General features: G+C 34.9%; 1 pseudogene; it reads right to left on the bottom strand.

Moving 5' to 3' along the window:
• Nucleotides 1-10,673: 10,673 nt before the first annotated feature.
• LOC100448705 (olfactory receptor 5B3-like) lies at nt 10,674-11,756 on the bottom strand (annotated as a pseudogene).
• Between the last annotated feature and the right edge of the window lie 8,934 nt (nt 11,757-20,690).

The raw sequence follows: 20,690 nt of genomic DNA, 5'->3' as shown, positions 1-20,690 counted from the left end.
CAGTAATAGACTTTTGAAGAAAAAGGGTCTTCGTGGATCATCTTTCCAGCTTCTTAATTTTGTGTCTGAGTAAATGGAGTCATAGGAAAGGGATAATGAGTTGTCCAACGTCACAAGCCTGAAATGAAGTCTATCTCCCAAATAATATGTTTTTTGAATCTAACATCTTAAACACACTTATAGTTGTCCCGTGCCAGATGCTTTATATGTACATCCTCATAGAATTCTCTCATTAATCCCATTATTTAATTAGTTATTATTACCAATTTGTACATGAAGTATCTTGGTAGAAAAAAAGAGTTTGAATAATTTATTCAAGATTACACAAGCACTAGCAGATAGAACCAAGCTTTAGACACAATCAGGGTGGTTCCTGACCTAAATTGAAACAATTAAAATTCTTTTAATGAATTTGAATTATTTTAAATGTTAATCAATTTATATTTACTCATTCTGTCTATTATACCAAGCATAACATATGAAGTTGCATAGTAGAGCAATGCACAAATAAATGCATACTAGATGAAGTGAAATAAATGCAGCATTAATGTCATGTGCAACCAACAAAGCCAATTCTGCAGAGAAGATATAGCATTGGGTATAAAATCTAGGGCTCTAAGAAGAGGTAGATTTGTATTAACTCATAAGCCCTAACATTTACTACTTGGGAGACACTGGTCTTAATCTAACTTCCTTGAATCTCATTTTATCCATTAGTAAAATGAAGATGATATTAGGACTTATGTCAAGAGATTATTTTGAGAGTAAAATGAGATAATGCTCAGCTGTTGGCATAATGTGGGCACTCAGCACAGTCCTGATGAGTGCTAGCTATAATATTATTATTAGGATGGAATGGTGGTGCCTATGTTGGTGTAGGAAATGTAGAGGTGACACACAAGGCTCAAGGTGTGGGTGGGTTTTGAAGTTGGCAGCTTTACTCTGTCTGATCTGTGTTTTCTTACACACTATGTCCAGTCTTTTCTTTCCTTCAGCATTTCTCACTCTATCCATTCTTTGCCAGATGAATGACTGTGTCAGCCATCTCGCATGAGAACTCAGGGATCTTCAAGTCCTGTTGTGTTTAATTTCTCCCTTTCAAACTACATTTTACCTTGTGTTGAAACAATCCCCTTTTATCTTAGACACATTCTTCCTGTCATTACTCTCAACACTTAGCAGGATATCAGATATTGAGGGTTGGAGGTTCATAGTCTTGAGGGCTGACTGTAGGCTGCAGATGTGTTTATGCACAAATCTTTTTATTTGAATTTGAATCTGTCGGAAGGACATTCATTTCCTGATAACCACTGTTGATTGTCTATCATTTTTCTCCTGCCCCCAGTATACATCAGTTGACACTTCTAGAATTCAAATTATTTGTTTGCCAAAAAACTACCCACAAAATTATATGAGCTATAATTTTTATTGTTTTTCTTTAAAAATTTACTATGTTCTATGACGACTGAAAGGTTCTCACTGTACCTACCTGGATAATCTAGGATAATCCTACCATCTCAACACGTTAATTTAATCACCGTGCAGTTTGTAAAAAAATCACATAAGGCCACATGTTTATGGGTTTCAGGAGTTAAGATATGACCACCTTTGGGGAACATTATTAAGGCTGCCATAATGAGTATGAATATTATATATCATAGGTAAATTATCTCTAGAATCAGAAATGGTTGAGACGTCTTCACAGATCACATAGCCAACTTCCTAATTGCATATATGAATCACCAGAGGAGCAGAGAAAGTATTAAATTCTCAAGTTCACATATCTGGAATACATTCATTTTATAAATCAGATCTTCTAAAGTTACTATCAGCTTAACCTTTGTACTTATGAACCAGTTTGTTTCATGAATGATAGAGAGATGATAGATTGACAGACATAGACATCAGAGCATGGAGAGAGAGAGAGAGAGAGAGTACTTATACACACAGATATATCACCCCATTTGCTGTTAAATATTGGGAGATTAGAGGAGTTTTGTACCTTCCTCATATTCTACACTTAGTAAGATAAATTCAAGATTCAAACCCATGTCTAACCTATTCCAATTTCTGTGCCTTTAATCACTGCAATGTCAGATTTTCTAGATTAGCAAGTAATGAAAAAGTGAGACTGTGAGGAAATGATAGTAAAAAGCAATAGGGATCTTGGTAGTGTCATAATAATCTTTCTGAAGTCTATTGAAGAGTTGTTGCACCCTGTTTGGGGGAGCTATTCCTTCAGTGACAAATCAACACATAATAAACCAGATAAATTTACCACCTACTCAGTCAGAGCATCATCCAGCCTAGGATTTTGCTACCATCTTAGGGGGAGCAGCACGGCATTTCCTAAATATCACTGTGTTGTCTGCTGGTTAAGTTTTCTTTTTTTTTTTTTTTTTTTTTAACAATGAATGCTAGACCCACTTCCATGTTTAAGAAAAAATGTTCAAACAAGTAGATCTGAGCTCAAAAACTCATACAAGACTTAGCTACCACACTGCTTTTGCATCAATTACATATTTCACCAAAAGTATATATTGAATATAGAAGCTTACCTTGCTCTTTGAAAAGAAGAAAAAGGCAGTTCTCAATTGCAAGTGTGAAATCAGAAATTCATTCTTGGAGAAAGCCTAAATAACACTGGAGAAATTCTCTATCATGTACTTTTCAGAAATGTTCAAGTTTTTTGAGGCATAAAGAGGTGGAGAAAGAATTATTAACATGGAGTGCTAACTCAAACATTTGTCATTTTTTCTATGTTGTATCATTTTGTTGTGTTGTGAAAGTCTGGGTTCAGGTTTTGCATGTACCATGGGTTTTTCTGTGAACTTGAAAAACTTATTTATCTTCTGCTGAGCTCAGTTTCCTCATTTGTGAAATAGAAATGAGAAAATGTTTTCTCCCAGAACTTCACACAATTGTATCTATACAGAGAAAATGACAGTGGACCTATACAGAACTTAGTAAGTTGTTATCCCTTCAGTATGAACCAATACAATTTTTATCTTGGGAAGTTTTTTTTTGCCTTTGGTTGCAGAATCACTGCAATATTCTCAGTTTCAGGAAAGACCATATTGTGCACTAAAAGTATTAGCATTCATTTGGATGAATGAGGATTAAAGTGGCTCTGGTTAGAGTCTTATTCATTTTAAATAATGTCATGTGGAGCCATACTATGATTTCAGAGCCTAATGACTGGCAGCCAGGAGAAAAGTGTACATGTATGGAACTCTCTGTGGAACACAGTCCCTATGAGGGCAATCGCTTTCCTTTATCTCACTTATCTAGGGATGAAGCAATTAAACAGCATCCAGTGATAGACTTTGTTATGTTGAGTCACATACATGTTTATTTGTGGTAATTGCTGTCATGCCTTTTTTCTCCCCCAATTTTATTAAGTTGTTATTACATACATGAGCAGTGTGTTAATCTATTTATATTTACTGTATTATTGATGTGTTATATATGTCAAATATTTATTTTGTTTTCTTTTTATTTCATTTTTCTACTTTCCATTTTATAACGTTATATCTGATAGGCAACTGAATTTGTAGATTGATAAACATAATCCCTGTTTTACTTTCTTGTGTTTACAATCAACTGATAAATATAACATAGATGTCAGAGAAATGAAGATTAGAATATTCCTTAATATTTATATTTAATTCAAAAATTTGATTCAGATAAATAGGTGGATGGGCTTCTTTTCTATCTCAAATTACTATTTCTTAGCAAACATTGTTAGTGTTCTATCCATCCCCTCTTCACCTGAGTTGTCCACGTGCAGGCCATTGCTTATTGTGAAATAAAGAACGTGGAATTTGCGTTTTGTAGACTTAGGGCTTAGAATTTGCTGTAAAAGTAGGTTCAGCCCATGTATGGAACATTTAATTTCTCTGGTGTCAGCAATCAGTACATGACAGATAGAAGTAGAGTGATAAGAACCCAATTCCTAATTTTTCAGGCGGTATAACTTTGAGACATATTTGATAGTTTTCCAGGGGTTCCCAGTAGAGGAAGGCCCAGTTTTCTTCAGGCGTAATCTGCTCACTAAAGAAACCCTTTATTTGCCTCCTTTCCTTCTGGGACTCACTTTCCTATCACCTCATCAGTGCTTTCTGCTGTTAAGTTGCAAATAAACTGCATGAATTAAAATCAATTTCTTTAGGCTTGCTTCTGGGGAACCTAATCTAATAAGCATCCCAAGATTATAGGTTTTTCCTTTGTACATACAAATCCTCTGCCATTATCCTTATCACATAAATAAAGCTGGACCACAGGACAGAAGGCACCTCTGCTGCAGAGAAGCAGGGCCAAAAGAGAAAGAAGAGAGCAAAACATGCTGGATTCCTTCTTCCAAATCTCAATCAGATAAATTGTATCCTCTCCCTCTGCTGAAACACTTTCAGTGTACGTCCGAATATTAAACTAGTGTTCAATTTTTGTATAGTTGATGTTGTCTTGATCTTGCAAGAAACTTGATTGACAGTTTATCTGGGTATAGAAATCTCTGTTGATTATTTTCTCTCAGTCTTTTTAAGATAAATGTTCACCATCTGCTGACTTATTTTTTCTTTCTGATCAAAGGATGAGTGTCAGGCTGATTTTTACTACTTCATATATTTATGTCCCTGGCATCTAAAAAGTATGTTCTTGGCCTTGCTTTTTCACTTCCCCAAAAAAGTGATCCAATATTAGAAATTTTAAAATGTATTCTACCCCAGATTGGTGGAGTTCTTCAATTCAAGGATTTAATTTTCTTCAGTTTGGCAAAATTTTATCAATTTTCTGTTTGAACATTTATTTTTTTTCTTGTTCTCACTATTCTTTCCATACGGAGTTTACACAATCATTTGAATTTCTCAATGTATCCTGCCTGTTTTGTCTTCCATGATTTCCATTTCTTTGTTCTCTAAGCTGTATTTTGAATATTTCAAAATTCTAACATACATATTCATTCTAAACTCAATTTTGTCTAGTCTGGTATTTATGCTATCCCTCAGAGGATTTTATAAAACTGTTTTTATAAAACAGGATTTTAAAAAATAATATATATTTCATTTTTGTGATTTTGTTGGCTTTCTTTTTATATCTTATCTTTCACGTTGCTGACTAGTAACCATTTTTTATTAATAGTTTATGTTAATGGTTTGTTTTATTGTAATGTTTGTTGTAATATTTGTTTCATTGTAATATGTTTTGTTTTAGTGCTGCATAATGATTGCATTTCTGGGGTGCATGTGTTATTTTGATACATGCATCCAATGTGTAAGGATAAAATCAGGGTAATTAAGATATCTATTACCTCATAAATTTATTATTTTTTAAATTGTTTTTAATTTTTATGGATACATAATAGCTGTACATATTTACAGGGTACATATGATATTTTGACATAAACATACAATGTGTATAATTTGGGCTGAGATGATGGGGTTTTAGGGGAAAACCCAGGATTCTGGAGAATCCTGGGGCCTGTTGGGGTGTGGGGTTATGGGAGGGAGAGCATTAGAAAAGGTTGCTAATGCATGCTGGACTTAATACCTAGATGATCGGTTGACAGGTGCAGCAAACCACCATGGCACACGTTTACCTATGTAACAACCGTGCACGTCCTGCACATGTACCCCAGAACTTAAAATAAAAATAAAAATTAAAAAAAAAACATACAAAGTGTAATGATCAAATCTGGGCAATTGGGATATCACTTACCTGAAACATTTATCATTTTTTTGTGTGCGGTGATTGTTCCAAATCTTCTCTCTAGCCATTTTGAAATATACAACTCATTACTGTTAACTATAGTCACCCTATTGTGCTGTTGAACACTAAAACTTATTCTTTTCTATTTAACTTTACTTTTGTATTCTTTAACCAACCTCTTTTTATCTTTCTCTCCCCACTACTCTTAGCCTCTGAAAACCACCAGGTAGAGATGTTGTCTACCTCAAAGAGATATTTTTTAGCTTCTACAGATGAGTGAAAACATGTGATATTTGTATTTCTGTGCCTGGCATATTTCAGTTGACATAATGTCCTCTGGTTCCACTCATGTTGCTGCCAATGACAGAATTTTATTATTGTTATTGTTTTATTATTATTATTTTTTGAGATGGAGTCTTGCTTCATTGCCCAGGCTGGAGTGCAGTGGCACGATCTTAGCTCACTGAAACCTCCATCCCCTAGGTTCAAATGATTCTTCTGACTCAGCCTCCCAAGTAGCTGGGACAACAGGTGCCCACCACCACACCCGGCTAATTTTTGTATTTTTAGTAGAGATGGGTTTTGCCTGTTGGCCAGGTTGGTCCCGAACTCCTGACCTCAGGTAATCCACCTACCTTGGTCTCCCAAAGTGCTAGGATTATAGGTGTGAGCCACTGTGCCCAGCCTAGAATTTAATTATTTTCTGACTGAATAATATTCCATGTGTATGTGTACCATTTTAAAAATTCATTTATTTGTCAGTGGACACAGGTTTATTTCATGTCTTGGCTACTGTGAATAGTGCTCCAGTAAACATTGGAGTGCAGATATCTCTTCGATATATTGATTTCCTTTCTTTTGAATACATACCCAACAGTGGAATTGCTAGATCATGTTATAGTTCTTTTTTCAGTTTTTTGAGGAACCTCCATAGTTTTCAGACATTACATATGAGCATGTATGTGAAGTTGTTTCCAGAAGGAATCAGCCTTCAAATTGGTAGATTGAGTGAAGATCACCCTCAGCAATGCAGGTGAGCATCATCCAATCTGTTGGGGGCCTGAATATAACCAAAAGGCAGAGTAAGGATGAATTTGAGTTTGTTTTCCCTGTTTCAGCTGGGTCACTCATCTTCTGCCTTGGGTTATCTGCACAACTAATCCTCAGACCTTCGGAGTTGGACTTGGACTTACACCATTGGTGCCTTTGGGTTCTCAGGCCTTTGGGTTTGAAATGAGAGTACACTACCAGCATTCCTAGGCCTCCAGCATGCAGAGGGCAGATCTTGGGACTTCTCAGCCTCCATAATCACATGAGCCAATCCCTCATAATAAATCTCTTTCTATATTCTGTATTTATTCCATTTGTTCAGTTTTTCTCTGGAGAATCCTAATTTACTATTCGTTCAAAAGTTTTGGGTGAAGTTAAGTTTATATATCACATTCATCATTTGTGTAACTGGAGTGCTAACACTTCATTTAAAGTAATTGAATGGACTAAATACTGTCATGAAGAATACTTAATTCAATCTATGTATCAAAATAGATACTCATTAATGTTTGCTACTACTATTATTACTATTGCTACTACTACTACTATAATTCTTGCTGCTATTATTACAGTAGACAGAGGCAACACAGATAATCCCCAATGTATGATGGTTCACTTTGTGATTTTTGACTTTATGATGGGTTTATCAGGATGTACACCCATCATTCACTAAGGAGCATCTGTATACTGGTAAAAGCATAAACAGAAAAGTATTATAATATTGTGATAGTAATTGATAAAATATATGACATAATCAAAAATTTATTTAAGGATTGAACATGGAAATGGGAAAGAGAGAGGAGATAGGAGAGAGAGATAGAGAGAGAGAGAGAAAAAGAGAGAGAGAGAGGAAGAAAGAAGAAATTCAACCTAAAAGAAAAATTAATGAAAAATGTGTCATAATATAGATATGATGTGAGTATTTAGGAGAAGACTCCTAGAGGATCATTAACATCAAGTATATTGCAAGGATATGTTTTTCCAGTAACTTACCTGGATTTTACAGAGAAGTGTATTTGATTAGCAACTGAATGCCAATCAAGGGTGGCTTTGATTACATTAAATGTAATTGGGTGGCTTTAAATGTGGCTTTGAGAACATTATTGCTATTCCTTGAATCCCAGTTTCATGTTCTGTGAAAATTTAGTTTATATAATGCCAGTGTACTAATTTTACAGAGCTGTAATGTATTAGATTACATCGAATGCTACAAAGAATCCTACCAACTTGATGCCTGACACAGGGAATGTATTCAGCATTAGTTTCTTTCCTATTCTTTCCATTCTCCTCCTAGCTGGCTTTGCACATATAGCGAGTTAGAACAAATAATCGCTTTCTAATAAATATGTTCTATCACATGTGCCCAGAATTGAAAATAAAGTTAGCATAACTCTTACAAGGTATAACTTGAATCGCCTTGATCAAAGTCACTCCCTTAACCAAAGCATATTGAGTGTCAACTATTTACCAGGCCCTGTCTTTGTTACAGTCATTATTAAGTAAATAATGTTTCCTTTCTTATTATGGGGGTAGACACAGCGAGATCTACAAATCATCATTCAAAAACTAATAAATGGTATAATAAAAATAAAGTATTAAAAATCATCATGAAAGTGCTCAGAATGTGCCACAGCATCTAAGTAAGTATGAAATTTCTTCCTCTAAGTTGCCAAATTGGGCCCAAACATATGTACCTATGTGTGCGATTGCAGTTATTTTTTTAAATAGTTAATTTCTACATTCTGCTGATACTTCAAGAGCGACCAATATATTTTCAAAATTTGTTCATTTACACTCACTTATAAAGTGACCCAAAATATTCTTTTTGATCCAGGAATTCAGAGATGTAGGGATGTGAATAACATTTTAACGTAAGACCAATTATAATGCTGGCTTTGTTAATAGCCAGATGGTTATAAACCTGCCATGGTCTGATCTTGATTCACAAGCAGAAAAAAACCTTTAATCTACCTCACAGGCTGTTATTCTTCTGTGATTCAACAATGAATATAAGTTTTTTTAATTGTAAAAAATACTAATACTTAAAAGTCAAGAAATCTGAACCATTACTTTCCATAGTCTATCTTTTTTTTGATTAATTACAATTTTTATTTTGAGATTATTTGAGATAAGCATATAGTTGTAAGAAATAATACAGAGAGATCAGTCTTCCCTTAAGCCAGTCTTCCTCAATGGTAACATTTTGAAGAACTGTAATATTGTATTACAACTAGGATATTAACATTAATATATTCAAGATATATAACATTTCCATCACCACAAGGATCCCTCATGCTGACCTTTTATAGCCACGACCCCATTCCTTCTTAAATACTGGAAAAAAATCTGTCCTCCATTTAAAAATTTTGTCATTTCACAAATGTTCTATATATGTGGAATTATGCCTTGGTTTTTTTGCGACTGTTTGAGACTGGCTGTTTTTACTCAGCATATTCTTCCCAATATTCATCCAGGTTTTTGAATGTATCAATAGTTTATTCATTATTATTGAGAGTAGTATTCAATGTGATGGATGTACCACAAGTTGTTAACCTTTCACCCAAGGAAGGATATCTGAATGGTTTCCAGCATGGTTTCCAGTTTTTGACTATTATAAATAAAGGTGCTATAAACATTTACATACAGTTATTTTTGTGGACATAAATAATCATGTTTCTGGGAAAATGCCCAGGAATTCATTTGCTGGATCTTATGGCAGTTATGTATAAAAAACAAACAAACAAACAAAAACAAAAAAACACTAAACTATTTTCCATAGTCTATCTTATCTATTTTTGGTTTCTGTTCCAGAATTTCTAACTAATTACTTTATATAATTTCTATTTCTTTATTAATAGTTCACTATTTCTTGAAATATCTTTTTCCTAGCTTCCTTTAGTTTCTTGTTCAAGATTTCATTTAGCTCTTTGAGCTTATTTAAGATACGTGTCTTAGAAGTGCTGAAAAATATAGAATCCTGATGAATGAAGTTTTAATAATCGAAATTAGTGTAGAGAAATATTATATTCATGAATTGAGAGACTTTATGTTGACTGCTCTGAAGATTTCTTGCAATCACAATTAAAATCCAAGCAGCCTTTTTAAAAAAATAAATATGAATACACTGATTATAAATTCATATGGAATGGCAAAGCTAATAAAGATAATAAAGTTGAAGCATGCACATTACCTGATTTCATGACCTTCTATAACTTATAATAATCCACGTAAGTGTGGTATTGGGAAAAAGAGACACATAAATCAATGGAACAGATGATTGAATCTAGATACTGATGCATAGTATATAATCATATTTTCATATAACCCATGCAAATCCTCACATATACTTTAAATCATCTCTAGATTACTTGTAATACCTAACACAATGTAAATGCTATGTAAAGAGTTATTATGATACCGAATTTTAAAATTTGTATTACTTTTTATTGTTGTATTGTTATTATTTTTACAAATATTTATTTATCCATGGTTGGTTAAATCTACAGATGCATAGCAGAGACTCAGAGAGATGATCGTACTTTTATTTAAAAGTAAATCACATTTATTCTCAAATTAGGACTCTAAAACATTTATTCAACTAAATAAATGAACAGTATTATACATAAACTGAAATTCAAATAACTCAATTAATTACTTAAATTATTTTTGTAAAAGTTAGCCATATTCGATTTAAATCTGGCAAATTTCCCACTCTTGTGTATATGTGCCCACATGAATAAATATGTTCATGGGCCCATTTATGTACCTGTTTTACACGTATGCTTTTCCTAGTATTTGGTAGTGGACATGTATGAAGAATTAGTGAATGAATCAAATATGTTCTATAAAATTTTTGACAAGTAAAACCCAAGATATCTTATTATTCACCTTAGCTTTCTCTTTTAGGTATTATATTTTTGGACATAATATTTCTTTTTTCCTAGAGAAGAGACTTCTGAAGAAGTAATGGTATTATTTCAGAAACTTCCATGTGGGCCTTAAAATGCAATTCAGAACAAAGGAATGAAACTAGGTATCATGCATCCTGCAGTGTTAAACTCACAATAATAGAGACAATTTTGCCTTCCCAATAACTTTCTTGAATGCGCTTTTCACTTCGTTGTTCCTCAGGCTATAGACCAGGGGGTTCAGCAGGGGGATGACCGTAGTATAGAACACAGATGCCAGTTTGTCTGTGTCCATGGAGTGACCAGAGCTGGGCTGTAAGTACATGAAGATAATAGTCCCATAGAAGATGATGACTGCAGTGAGGTGGGAGGCACAGGTGGACAAAGCCTTCTGGTATCCTGAAGCTGAGTGCATCTTTAGGATGGTGATAAATATGAATAGGTAGGAGATCAAGATAACTAGGATAGCAGAAAAGATATTGAAACTGACTACATAAATGAGAACTAGCTCATTCACATGTCTATCAGAGCAAGACAGAGCCATGACTGGTGGAACATCACAGAAAAAGTGATGGACTTCATTGGACATACAGAAAGAGGGACTGAATGTTTCCCCAATGTGTATGGAGGCATTCAAAAAACCACAGACATAACAGATTATAGCCAGACATGCACACACACACTTGCTGTCATGGTAGTGGTGTAATGTAGGAGTTTGCACACTGCAGCAAAGCAGTCATAGGCCATTGAGGCCAAGAGGAAATTTTCCACAGTGGCAAAGGCTGCAAAAAAGAACATTTGAGCAGCACATTCATTGTAAGAGATGACCTTGTCTCCTATAAGGAGTCCAGCTATGACTGTGGGAGTGACAGCTGAAGAGTAACAAAAGTCCACTAGAGACAGGTGTCTGAGGAAAAAATACATGGGAGTGTGGAGATGAAAGTCCCAAAGAATTAAAACAATCATCCCCAGGTTTCCAACCACATTGACAAGGTATATGAGAGTGAACATGATAAGGAGGGGGACTTGTAGTTCTGGAGCATTGGTTAGTCCCAGGAGGATGAACTCTGTCACTTCTGTACAGTTCTTCATCAATGTTATTAGAAAATCAGAGGATGCCTGTAGCAATGAGAAATAAAGGAAAAGAATGCTAATACATGTTGTGGAATAGATATTGCAATGAAATGGAAATGTCTATATACCAGTGCATTATTTCATTATTGTAGTAATACACATTTTAAGATTCTACATATCTAAACATAAATTTAACCACAAAGTATAGTGCCTTAAATAGCTATAGAATTATAAACTGCTGAATTGAAAAGATCTGCATGGATTATCTCTCACCAGTTTTCACCTTTCTATCATTGTAAACCAATATTTGAAAAATTATATAAAATTTCCAACATGTCTGAATAATATGTATGGCAGGTGTGTGTGTATATGTATACACACACACACACACACACACACACACACACACACCAATTAATTTTTTTTATTCTAGTAAAGACTTTTGCTTGTATATTGCCCATCTGACAGAATTGCTGTAGATACTTTGTAAGTATATTCATTGATTTTCTCAACAAGTTTGATTAGTTGTTACTTTCTTTTAGAGTGAGAGGCACAAGAGGTTGAGTAATTTATTCACATTTACATAAAAATTAATGGCAAGCCAAGCTTTGGACGCAAGCAGAGTGGTTTGAAAGCACAACATTCATAATTGCCTCTACATCAAATTGTTTAACTCAATCAAACAGTTACTTATCGCCTCCATTGGTACAAACTCAGTGTTTGAGATTTCACAGTGAACAAGAGATATTTGCACAGCAGATGTATTGTGATGACTGGGACAGTAGAGGCATGTATAATCAGTAAAGGTAATTCTGATAGGAAGACACAGAAATGGATATAGAGCTTGGCCTCTGGTAAGAGCTGCATATCAGCTCAGCCCTACCATTTGCTACCTAGGAATCATTGATCCTTACCTATCTCCTCTGAACCTTATTTTCTCTATCTGCAAAATGAAGATAGTAATTATATCTACCTGAAGGTACTGATGTGAGATTTAAATGTGAAATGTGTAAAACAATGCATAAATGTGGTATGGTTAGCCAACTTTGTGAGTGCCAGCTACATTATTATTAGAATGAAAAAGTGAGTGATAACATTCAGATCTTTAGGTGTGGATAAGTTTTGAAGTCTTGTAACCTCCTTCATCATTTTGCTTATTCTCATACAGTAGAGCCACTGAGATTTTCTGTACCTTTCAATAACTCTTCATTGTTGCATCCATACAATTGGCTGTGCTAGCCATCCCACGTAGCTGTTTTTTTGCTTGATATCTTTTTTGAAATCCATAGTTTAACTTGCACTCAGTCTCTTTTTCTTATACTCATTCTTTCTCTCAGTAGTGGCATCCCATATTTGAATCACAGAAATCAAGGCTTGAAAGCTCATAGTTTTTGTCTTGCTTTAGCCTGCAGATCTGTCTTTGTGACAAACTCCATGTAGTAAAATATTTTATTTTAATCTGTTCTTATGTAGGAACCATTTTAATTATTTTAATTTTAATATTAAGTCTTCGGAAGGATATCCATTCAATGCTACTAGTCCCTTCCATCTTCCTCCTTCGCCTTTAGCAACTTCACTCCTCAAGCCAACCCCTTGAAGGCTTTCTGTTTATCTACTTTAACACACACGACCACTTTTCTCATATACCATGTTCTACGACCAATAAGTGGGTATATTTGTGTTATGCATGTGTGTGCAGTATAAAGTAGGTAGTAGTGTTATTTTTATTTTACCATTAATGCAAATGAGAATTTATGAAGTTTTGGGATGCTGTACAATTACACAGCTAGTATGAGGAAGATTCAAAATTTAAACCTAGTTAGGACCTAATCAGCAGCCAGTGCTTTCAGCGATACCATTGTCAGTGTGTATAGTTGTACTAGAAGTAATAAGAATAAAATTATGGGGAAAATGTTAACAAGTAGTTTGAAACTTATTTCCCTTTGGTACTTTAGTATTTTTTGTTTTTTGAGACAGAGTCTTGCTCTGTCACCCAGGCTGGAGTGCAGTGGCACAATGTCTGCTCACTGCAACCTCCACCACCTGGGTTCAAGAGATTCTTGTGCCTCAGTCTCCCAAGTAGCTGGGAGTGCAGGTGTGCACCACCACGCCTGGCTAATTTTTGTATTTTAGTAGAGACAGAGTTTTACCATGTTGTCCAGGCTGGTGTCTTAACTCCTGACCTCAGGTGATCTTCCCGGCTCGGCCTCCCAAAGTGCAGGGATTACAGGCATGAGCCACCATGCCTGGTCAGTACCTTTAGTATTTTAACAAGGGTCATTGTACTCTTCTGTTTTTTTTTCTTTACCTCCAAGAAGATGTTAACATATGGTGATAAAATTAGTGTACAAGATGAAATTACCACCAAATCAGTCAGAATATCACCTGTACTATTTTTTCTATAGTTTTTAGGAGAGCAGCATAATGATATTTCGTTAAGTATCAGCTAACTTACAACTAAAGATTTGAGGTTTATAACCCAGCTTCACCTCAGTTTTTTATAAAAATGTTGAGAACATTTATTTCTGTGCTCAAAACATCATAGTAAGTACAGCTATCCTACTGCCTTTGTATAAATTACAGTTTTCACTAAAGGTGTACATTGAATAGAAGCTTACCTTGCTCCTTAAAAACAGTGAAAGTCAATCTTGAATAGTGAGTTCAATATCAGAAATCTTTCCATGCACAAATTCTGTTAGAGAAGCTCTTCCTCAGGTAGTGGTCAATGGTTTCAAGGTCTCTAAGGCAGAGAAAGATGGGGGGAAAACACTAATTCATGTTCAGATCATGAATCTATCATGTATTTTTTTCTGTCCTTCAATAACACACTTACCTCCTCAATTGTAAAATAAACATAACAAAATTACCTCTCTCCTACAATTCACGGAATTGTGCTTGTCAATAGCAAATAACAGAATGCCTGTATAATAACTCACTAAAGGATTCTTATTTCAAGTCATTTGATATAATTTTTATCTCAGGGTGCTCCCTTGGCTATGGCTTCAGGCTCATAGGAAACCTTAAAATCAGGAGAAGGCCTATGTGAATGAACAACTATTAACATTCAGATGAATAAATGATGATCAAAGGGACTAGGATCAAAGTATGTCCCTCTAAAATAAAGTCACCTGGAGTCACGATAGATTTCAGAAGCTAATGAATAGGAACCAGAAGTGAATTATAAAGACATGGTCCTCTCAAGGGATGTCCCCCATAAGACTATCTACAGCTCCTCTTCTCACTTTCCTAGAGAAGAAACAACAAAATTGCCTGTGGGTACCAAATTGGATATTTTGAGTGTGCACATGTGTTTTTGTATTACTTATTATTTTGTATTTCTTGTTTCTTTTAAATTAATATATAAGTGGGAAACCATAATATGCCCACATTGTAGTGTATATTTCTAAGACTTTTGTTAAATATATAGTCATGTAACCACTATCATAATCACCTAATTTCCCAAGCTTATTTTCGATCAATGCCTTCTCCCATCACTGCTTTTGACAACCACTAAACTGCTTTTGTCCATAAAAGTTTGCCTTTGCAAGAATATCTTTTACTAGAATCCTAGAATATGTAGTCTTTTTATGTCATCTGGCACTTAGCGTAGTTCAGTTGAGATCCATCCCTTTGTTACCTGAGTCTGTTGTGAATTTTTTTAATTGCCAAATAGTATTTCATAAAGTGAACTTTACATTTTTTTTAAAATTCTGAATTGAAGACCATTTGTGTCATTTCTAGTGCTTGCTGACCATGAATCAAGCTGATCTAAGTATTGGCTAACATTTCTGTGTGGACATAGGCTTTTATTTCATTTTGATAAATACCTGGAAGTTAGGTGTTTGCTCACATGGTAAATATCCTTAATTGAATACAAAACTCTCAAACTGTTTAAGGAGGTGACTTTATCATTTTTTATTCCCAAGAGCATTTCATTTTTTTCATATCTGTGTCATCACTTGGTATTTTAAGGATTTTTTACATTCAATTTCAATTTAATTTAGTTGTCATTTTTGTTTTTTCTCAAAGATGTTTCAAGAGTCTTCTAAGCAAAATATTTTTTTAAAAAACATACCCATTTTCCTTATTGCCACATTTATTGCCTGGGAACATCTTTTTATCCCCTAAAGAAAATAGATCCATTCTTCCCTCTACTCAGACTATTCTGAGTCCTCATTCTATAGCAGACTTGTAATACTTTTCTTATCACAGACAAGTATAGTGATTACAAGTGTGTTCTGTGTACTAAGGTGGTTTTGCTTCAAATTGAGTAAACAATTTAATGTCACTAAACTGTAATTTCTCATCTGTAAGAAAGGAGATAATGTCATCTCATCTTTTTAAAATTGCCAAGATTATCATATCACATATTACAAAGCAAAGAACAATTTCTAGCACATATCAAATGTTCTGTAGATTATTAATATTAATATTTTATTATTTATAAATATTGATACAGCATGGATCACAAAAATAGTGGTCTTCAAACATTCTATCTACTCTCTTACATATGCCTGCCCTATTACAGCTAGACCAAGATATGTATTAGTTGCAGGCAATTGACTGTAAAAGACTAAATATGTGTCATTTCTGGTGGACTGAAGCACATATGTGACTGTCCAGTTGTTTCTCTCCTGCCATGGTGATTGAGGAGGCTTCATGTTCCAGCAGGTGCATTAAAGATGGTAAGGCTGTCATCAGACTATGTTTTGAGTGACCTCAAAGACAGAGCCTTCTGTTTGACCAGGTAACTTGTGTGATAGACATAAATTATTAGTAGCATAAGTGATAAACAAATGTAAGGGATGAATAATGGTCCCTAAACATGTCAGGTCCAAATCCTTGGAACTTATAAATAGGACCATATATGACAATGGCTTTGCAGTTGTGATTACATTAAAGGCATTGAGATGGGGGATTTATCTTGATTATTTGGTGGGCCCTAAATGTCATAACCAATGTATTTACAAGAGAGAGGCAGAAAAAATGGCAAATTAGGATATTCCAACAGTCTACCCCTCCATAAAAACACTGTGGCAATTCTTCAAGGATCAATAACCAGAAATACCATTTGACCCAGCAATCCCATTACTGGGTATATACCCAAAGGATTATAAATCATTCTACTATAAAGACACATGCACACTTATGTTTATTGCAGCATTGTTCACAATAGCAAAGTCTTGGAACCAACCCAAATGCCTATCAGTGATAGACTGGATAAAGAAAACGTGGCACATATACACCATGGAATACTATGCAGCCATAAAAAAGGATGAGTTCATGCCCTTTGCAGAGACATAGATGAAGCTGGAAACCATCATTCTCTGCAAACTAACACAAGAACAGAAAACCAAACACCACATGTTCTCACTAATAGGTGGGAGTTTAACAATGAGAACACACTGATGCAGGGAGGGGAACATCACTCACTGGGGCCTGTTGGGGAATGGGGGACTAGAGGAGGGATAGCATTAGGAGAAATACCTAATGTAGATGAGGGGTTGATAGGTGCAGCAAACCACCATGGTACATGTATACCTATGTAACAAACCTGTATGTTCTGCATATGTTTCCCAGAACTTAACATATAAGAATAAAAGAAAACACTGAAAAAGAAAAAAAAAAGAAAAAGAAAGAATGAAAGGAAAGAAGGAAAGACCAAAAAGACAGAAAGGTAACTATATGAGATGATACATATGTTAATTTGTTTGACAGTAGCAATCATTTTACAAAAATTATGTTGTGATTTAAATATATGATATATTTGCATATATCATATAGATTTAAATATTTATGATAAAATAAACAAATAAATAAAGTGGTACCCCTACCTCACACCAAACACAAAACCAATTCAAAACAATCAGTGACCTAGATATGAGAGCTGAAAACATAAAACCACTAGAAAATAAGGTAAATACTCTAGACTTTAGATTTGGCAATGGTTTCTTCTGTATGACATCAAAAATACAAGAAATAAAACAAAAAATAAATTGGTATATCAGCATGATGACTGATTAAGGGTGTCTTCTGGCTTTTGCTCTCCTGCAAAAAAGGAACAATACAATAAGTAAACAACTAAAATTTGATTACAGCATCTGAGGGTAGTATGAAGTACCGCAAGGGACTGGCAACATTCCTGGTGAGCGGAGAAGCCCAGGATAGCAACATAGAGAAGTAAGTGAAGGACTTCGTCTCTGCTACCCCATCAGGATCAGCTCAAAGGCAAAAATGACTTCCCATTGCAGGGGAGAGATAAGCAGACAGACCGCATCAGTTTCCATTGCCAGTGCAGACAGCTGTAGTTTATACTACAGAAGAATCCCACAGTCCTCATGAGCTCTAAGCTCAGTTTGGGTAGCTGCTTGGAATGTACATGGCTCCATTACTCCACAATACGAGCAAACATTATCCACTCTTCACTCTCCCTCCTCACTTGTGACCCATTCTGCTGTGGCATGGCACAGTTTTTCAACCAGACTCACTGCTGTAGTAAGCCTTGCTCAGGAGGTCAGTAGCACTGTACCTCTCCAGCCTTGGGGCTCCACTCTCCACGTGATCTTAGTCAAAAAGCTGAGAAGCAATAGGGGCTCCACTCTCATTTCACCAAGACCATACTAGGGGCTGCAAAGCTATGATCCTAGATACTCAGAACCTGAATCCAAGAATAGGTGTGACACCCATCCTGCACAGCAAAGAAGCCAACCCCAGGCTGACCACACCAAACAGCCCAGTGAATCTGTCCCCACCAAGATCCCCCCAGTGTCCCTGGCTGGAGAAAGAATTTAGTGACCTTTCCATGGTTGATTAATCCCTGAGTCAGTTGAAAAGCTGTACACTTATATCTTTGGCCAAAGAAACAGCCAGTGGCCATATGTCCCTGGAAAGTCAGTCCCTGACCTGGCTGGCCCTCCATGTGCATGCACATGTCCCTGAACACAAAACCAGTTCAGCAAACCCACCCTTGGGAAAGCCATGCCACCACTGCCTCAAACTTCTGCAGCTTAGGCCACTGAGACAGTAACAAATATTGTTAATGCAAATTACAGCTGAATGAACTGCATGGAGACTATACTACTGTGTCCACCCAGAACCAAACCAATGCACTTTACCCAATTGACATCCTAGGACTGATCTGCAGGACTATTTCCCTATGAAAGGTACTCCATAAAAGTGAAAGAGGTGACTATTATGTGAGATATACAAATATCCAAGTAGAAACACAAGAAACATTTAAAAACAAAGGAACATGACACCTGCAAAGAAGCACAATAATTATTTAGTAATAGACCCCAAACAAAAGAAAATTACAAAATGCCAGAAAAAATAAGTACAATGATCTTAAGGAAACTTGGTGAAATATTAGAGATTACAGCTAGAAAATTCAACAAAATCAGAAAATCCATAATCTAAATTAGAAATTCAACAAAAAGCTAGATATGATAAGAAACAAGTAAAAAAAATCTAGGAGCTGAAAAAATCAGTGAATAGAATAAAAAATACAATTAAGAGCTTCAAGAACAGACTATATAAAGCAGAAGAAGTAATTTCTGAACACGTGGACAGGACTTTTCAAATAACCCAGCTAGAAAAAAATTTAAAAAGAATGACTAGAGCCTACAAGAATAATGGGACATCATATAGTGAATAAATGTTTGCTTTATGGTAAATGCAGAAAGATAAGAGATAGGAAGAGCTGCAGAACATTTATTTTAAAAAACAATAGCTGAAAATTTCCCAAATCTTGGGAGAGATATGGACATCCGGATCTAGGAAGCTCCAAGACCCCACATAGACACAACCAAAAAAGGTCTTGTCCAAGAGATATTATAGCCAAATCATCAAAAGTCAAAGAAAGATAATTCTAAAAACAGAAAGGGAAAATTGCCAACTCACATATAAGTCTCCACTAGACTAAGGACAGATTTCTTGGCAGAAACCTTACAGTCTAGGAGAGAATGGTATGATATTTTCAAAGTGCTGAAACAACAACAAAAAAAACTGTCAACCAAAAATATTGTACCTAGCAAAGTTATCCTTCAGAAATGAAGGAGAAATAAAGTCTCAGGCAAACAAAATTTGAGAGAATTCATTGCCACTAGACTGATCTTAGAAATTAAGAAAGTCCTACATTTGAAAGCCAAAGGATGATAACTACTATCACGAAAACACATACACCACTATAAAACTCACTGGTAGAGCTGATACACAAAGGAGAAAGAGAAAGAAATAAAAACTTATCACTATAGAATGCCACCAAATCATGAACATAAACCATAAGAGAGGAAGAAAGGAATAAAGGATATATAAAACAACCAGAAAACAACAAAATGACAGACATAAATTCTCACCTGTCAATACTAACTTTGAACATAAATAAATTGAATATCCCAATTAAATACATAGACTGGATTAATGAATTTTAAAAATACCAACTATATACTGTCTAAAAAAAAAACCCCTTCTTCATTAAAGACACAAAAAGACTGAGACTGAAGGAATGGGAAAAATTTTTTAATGCAAATGAAAGCCAAAAGTAAGTAGGAGGAGCTATAATTATATTTAATAAAACAGATGTTAAGTCAAAAATGTAAAAAGAGGCAAATAAGATCATTATATAAGCATAAAAAGATAAATTCAACAAAATGATTTAAATTATAAATGTATATGCACTCAACACCAGAGTACTAGATGTATAAAGCAAATATTATTAGATTTAAGGGGAGAGATAGACTCCAATACAATAATATTTTGGGATTTCAACACCCACTCTAGGCATAGGACAGATCATATAGGAAGAAAATCAACAAATAAATATAAGATTTAAACTGCACTATAGACCAAGAAGACTTATCAGACAAACATTTCATCCAGTGGCTGAAGAATAAACATTTATCAGTTCATGGAACATTCTCCAGGATTGGTCATATGTTAGGCCACAAAACAAGT

Source organism: Pongo abelii, chromosome 9 (genome assembly GCF_028885655.2).
Source record: "Pongo abelii isolate AG06213 chromosome 9, NHGRI_mPonAbe1-v2.0_pri, whole genome shotgun sequence".
NCBI lineage: Eukaryota > Metazoa > Chordata > Mammalia > Primates > Hominidae > Pongo > Pongo abelii.
Note: the sequence above shows the minus strand (reverse complement) of the source record. Positions and strands in the feature narration are given on the sequence as shown.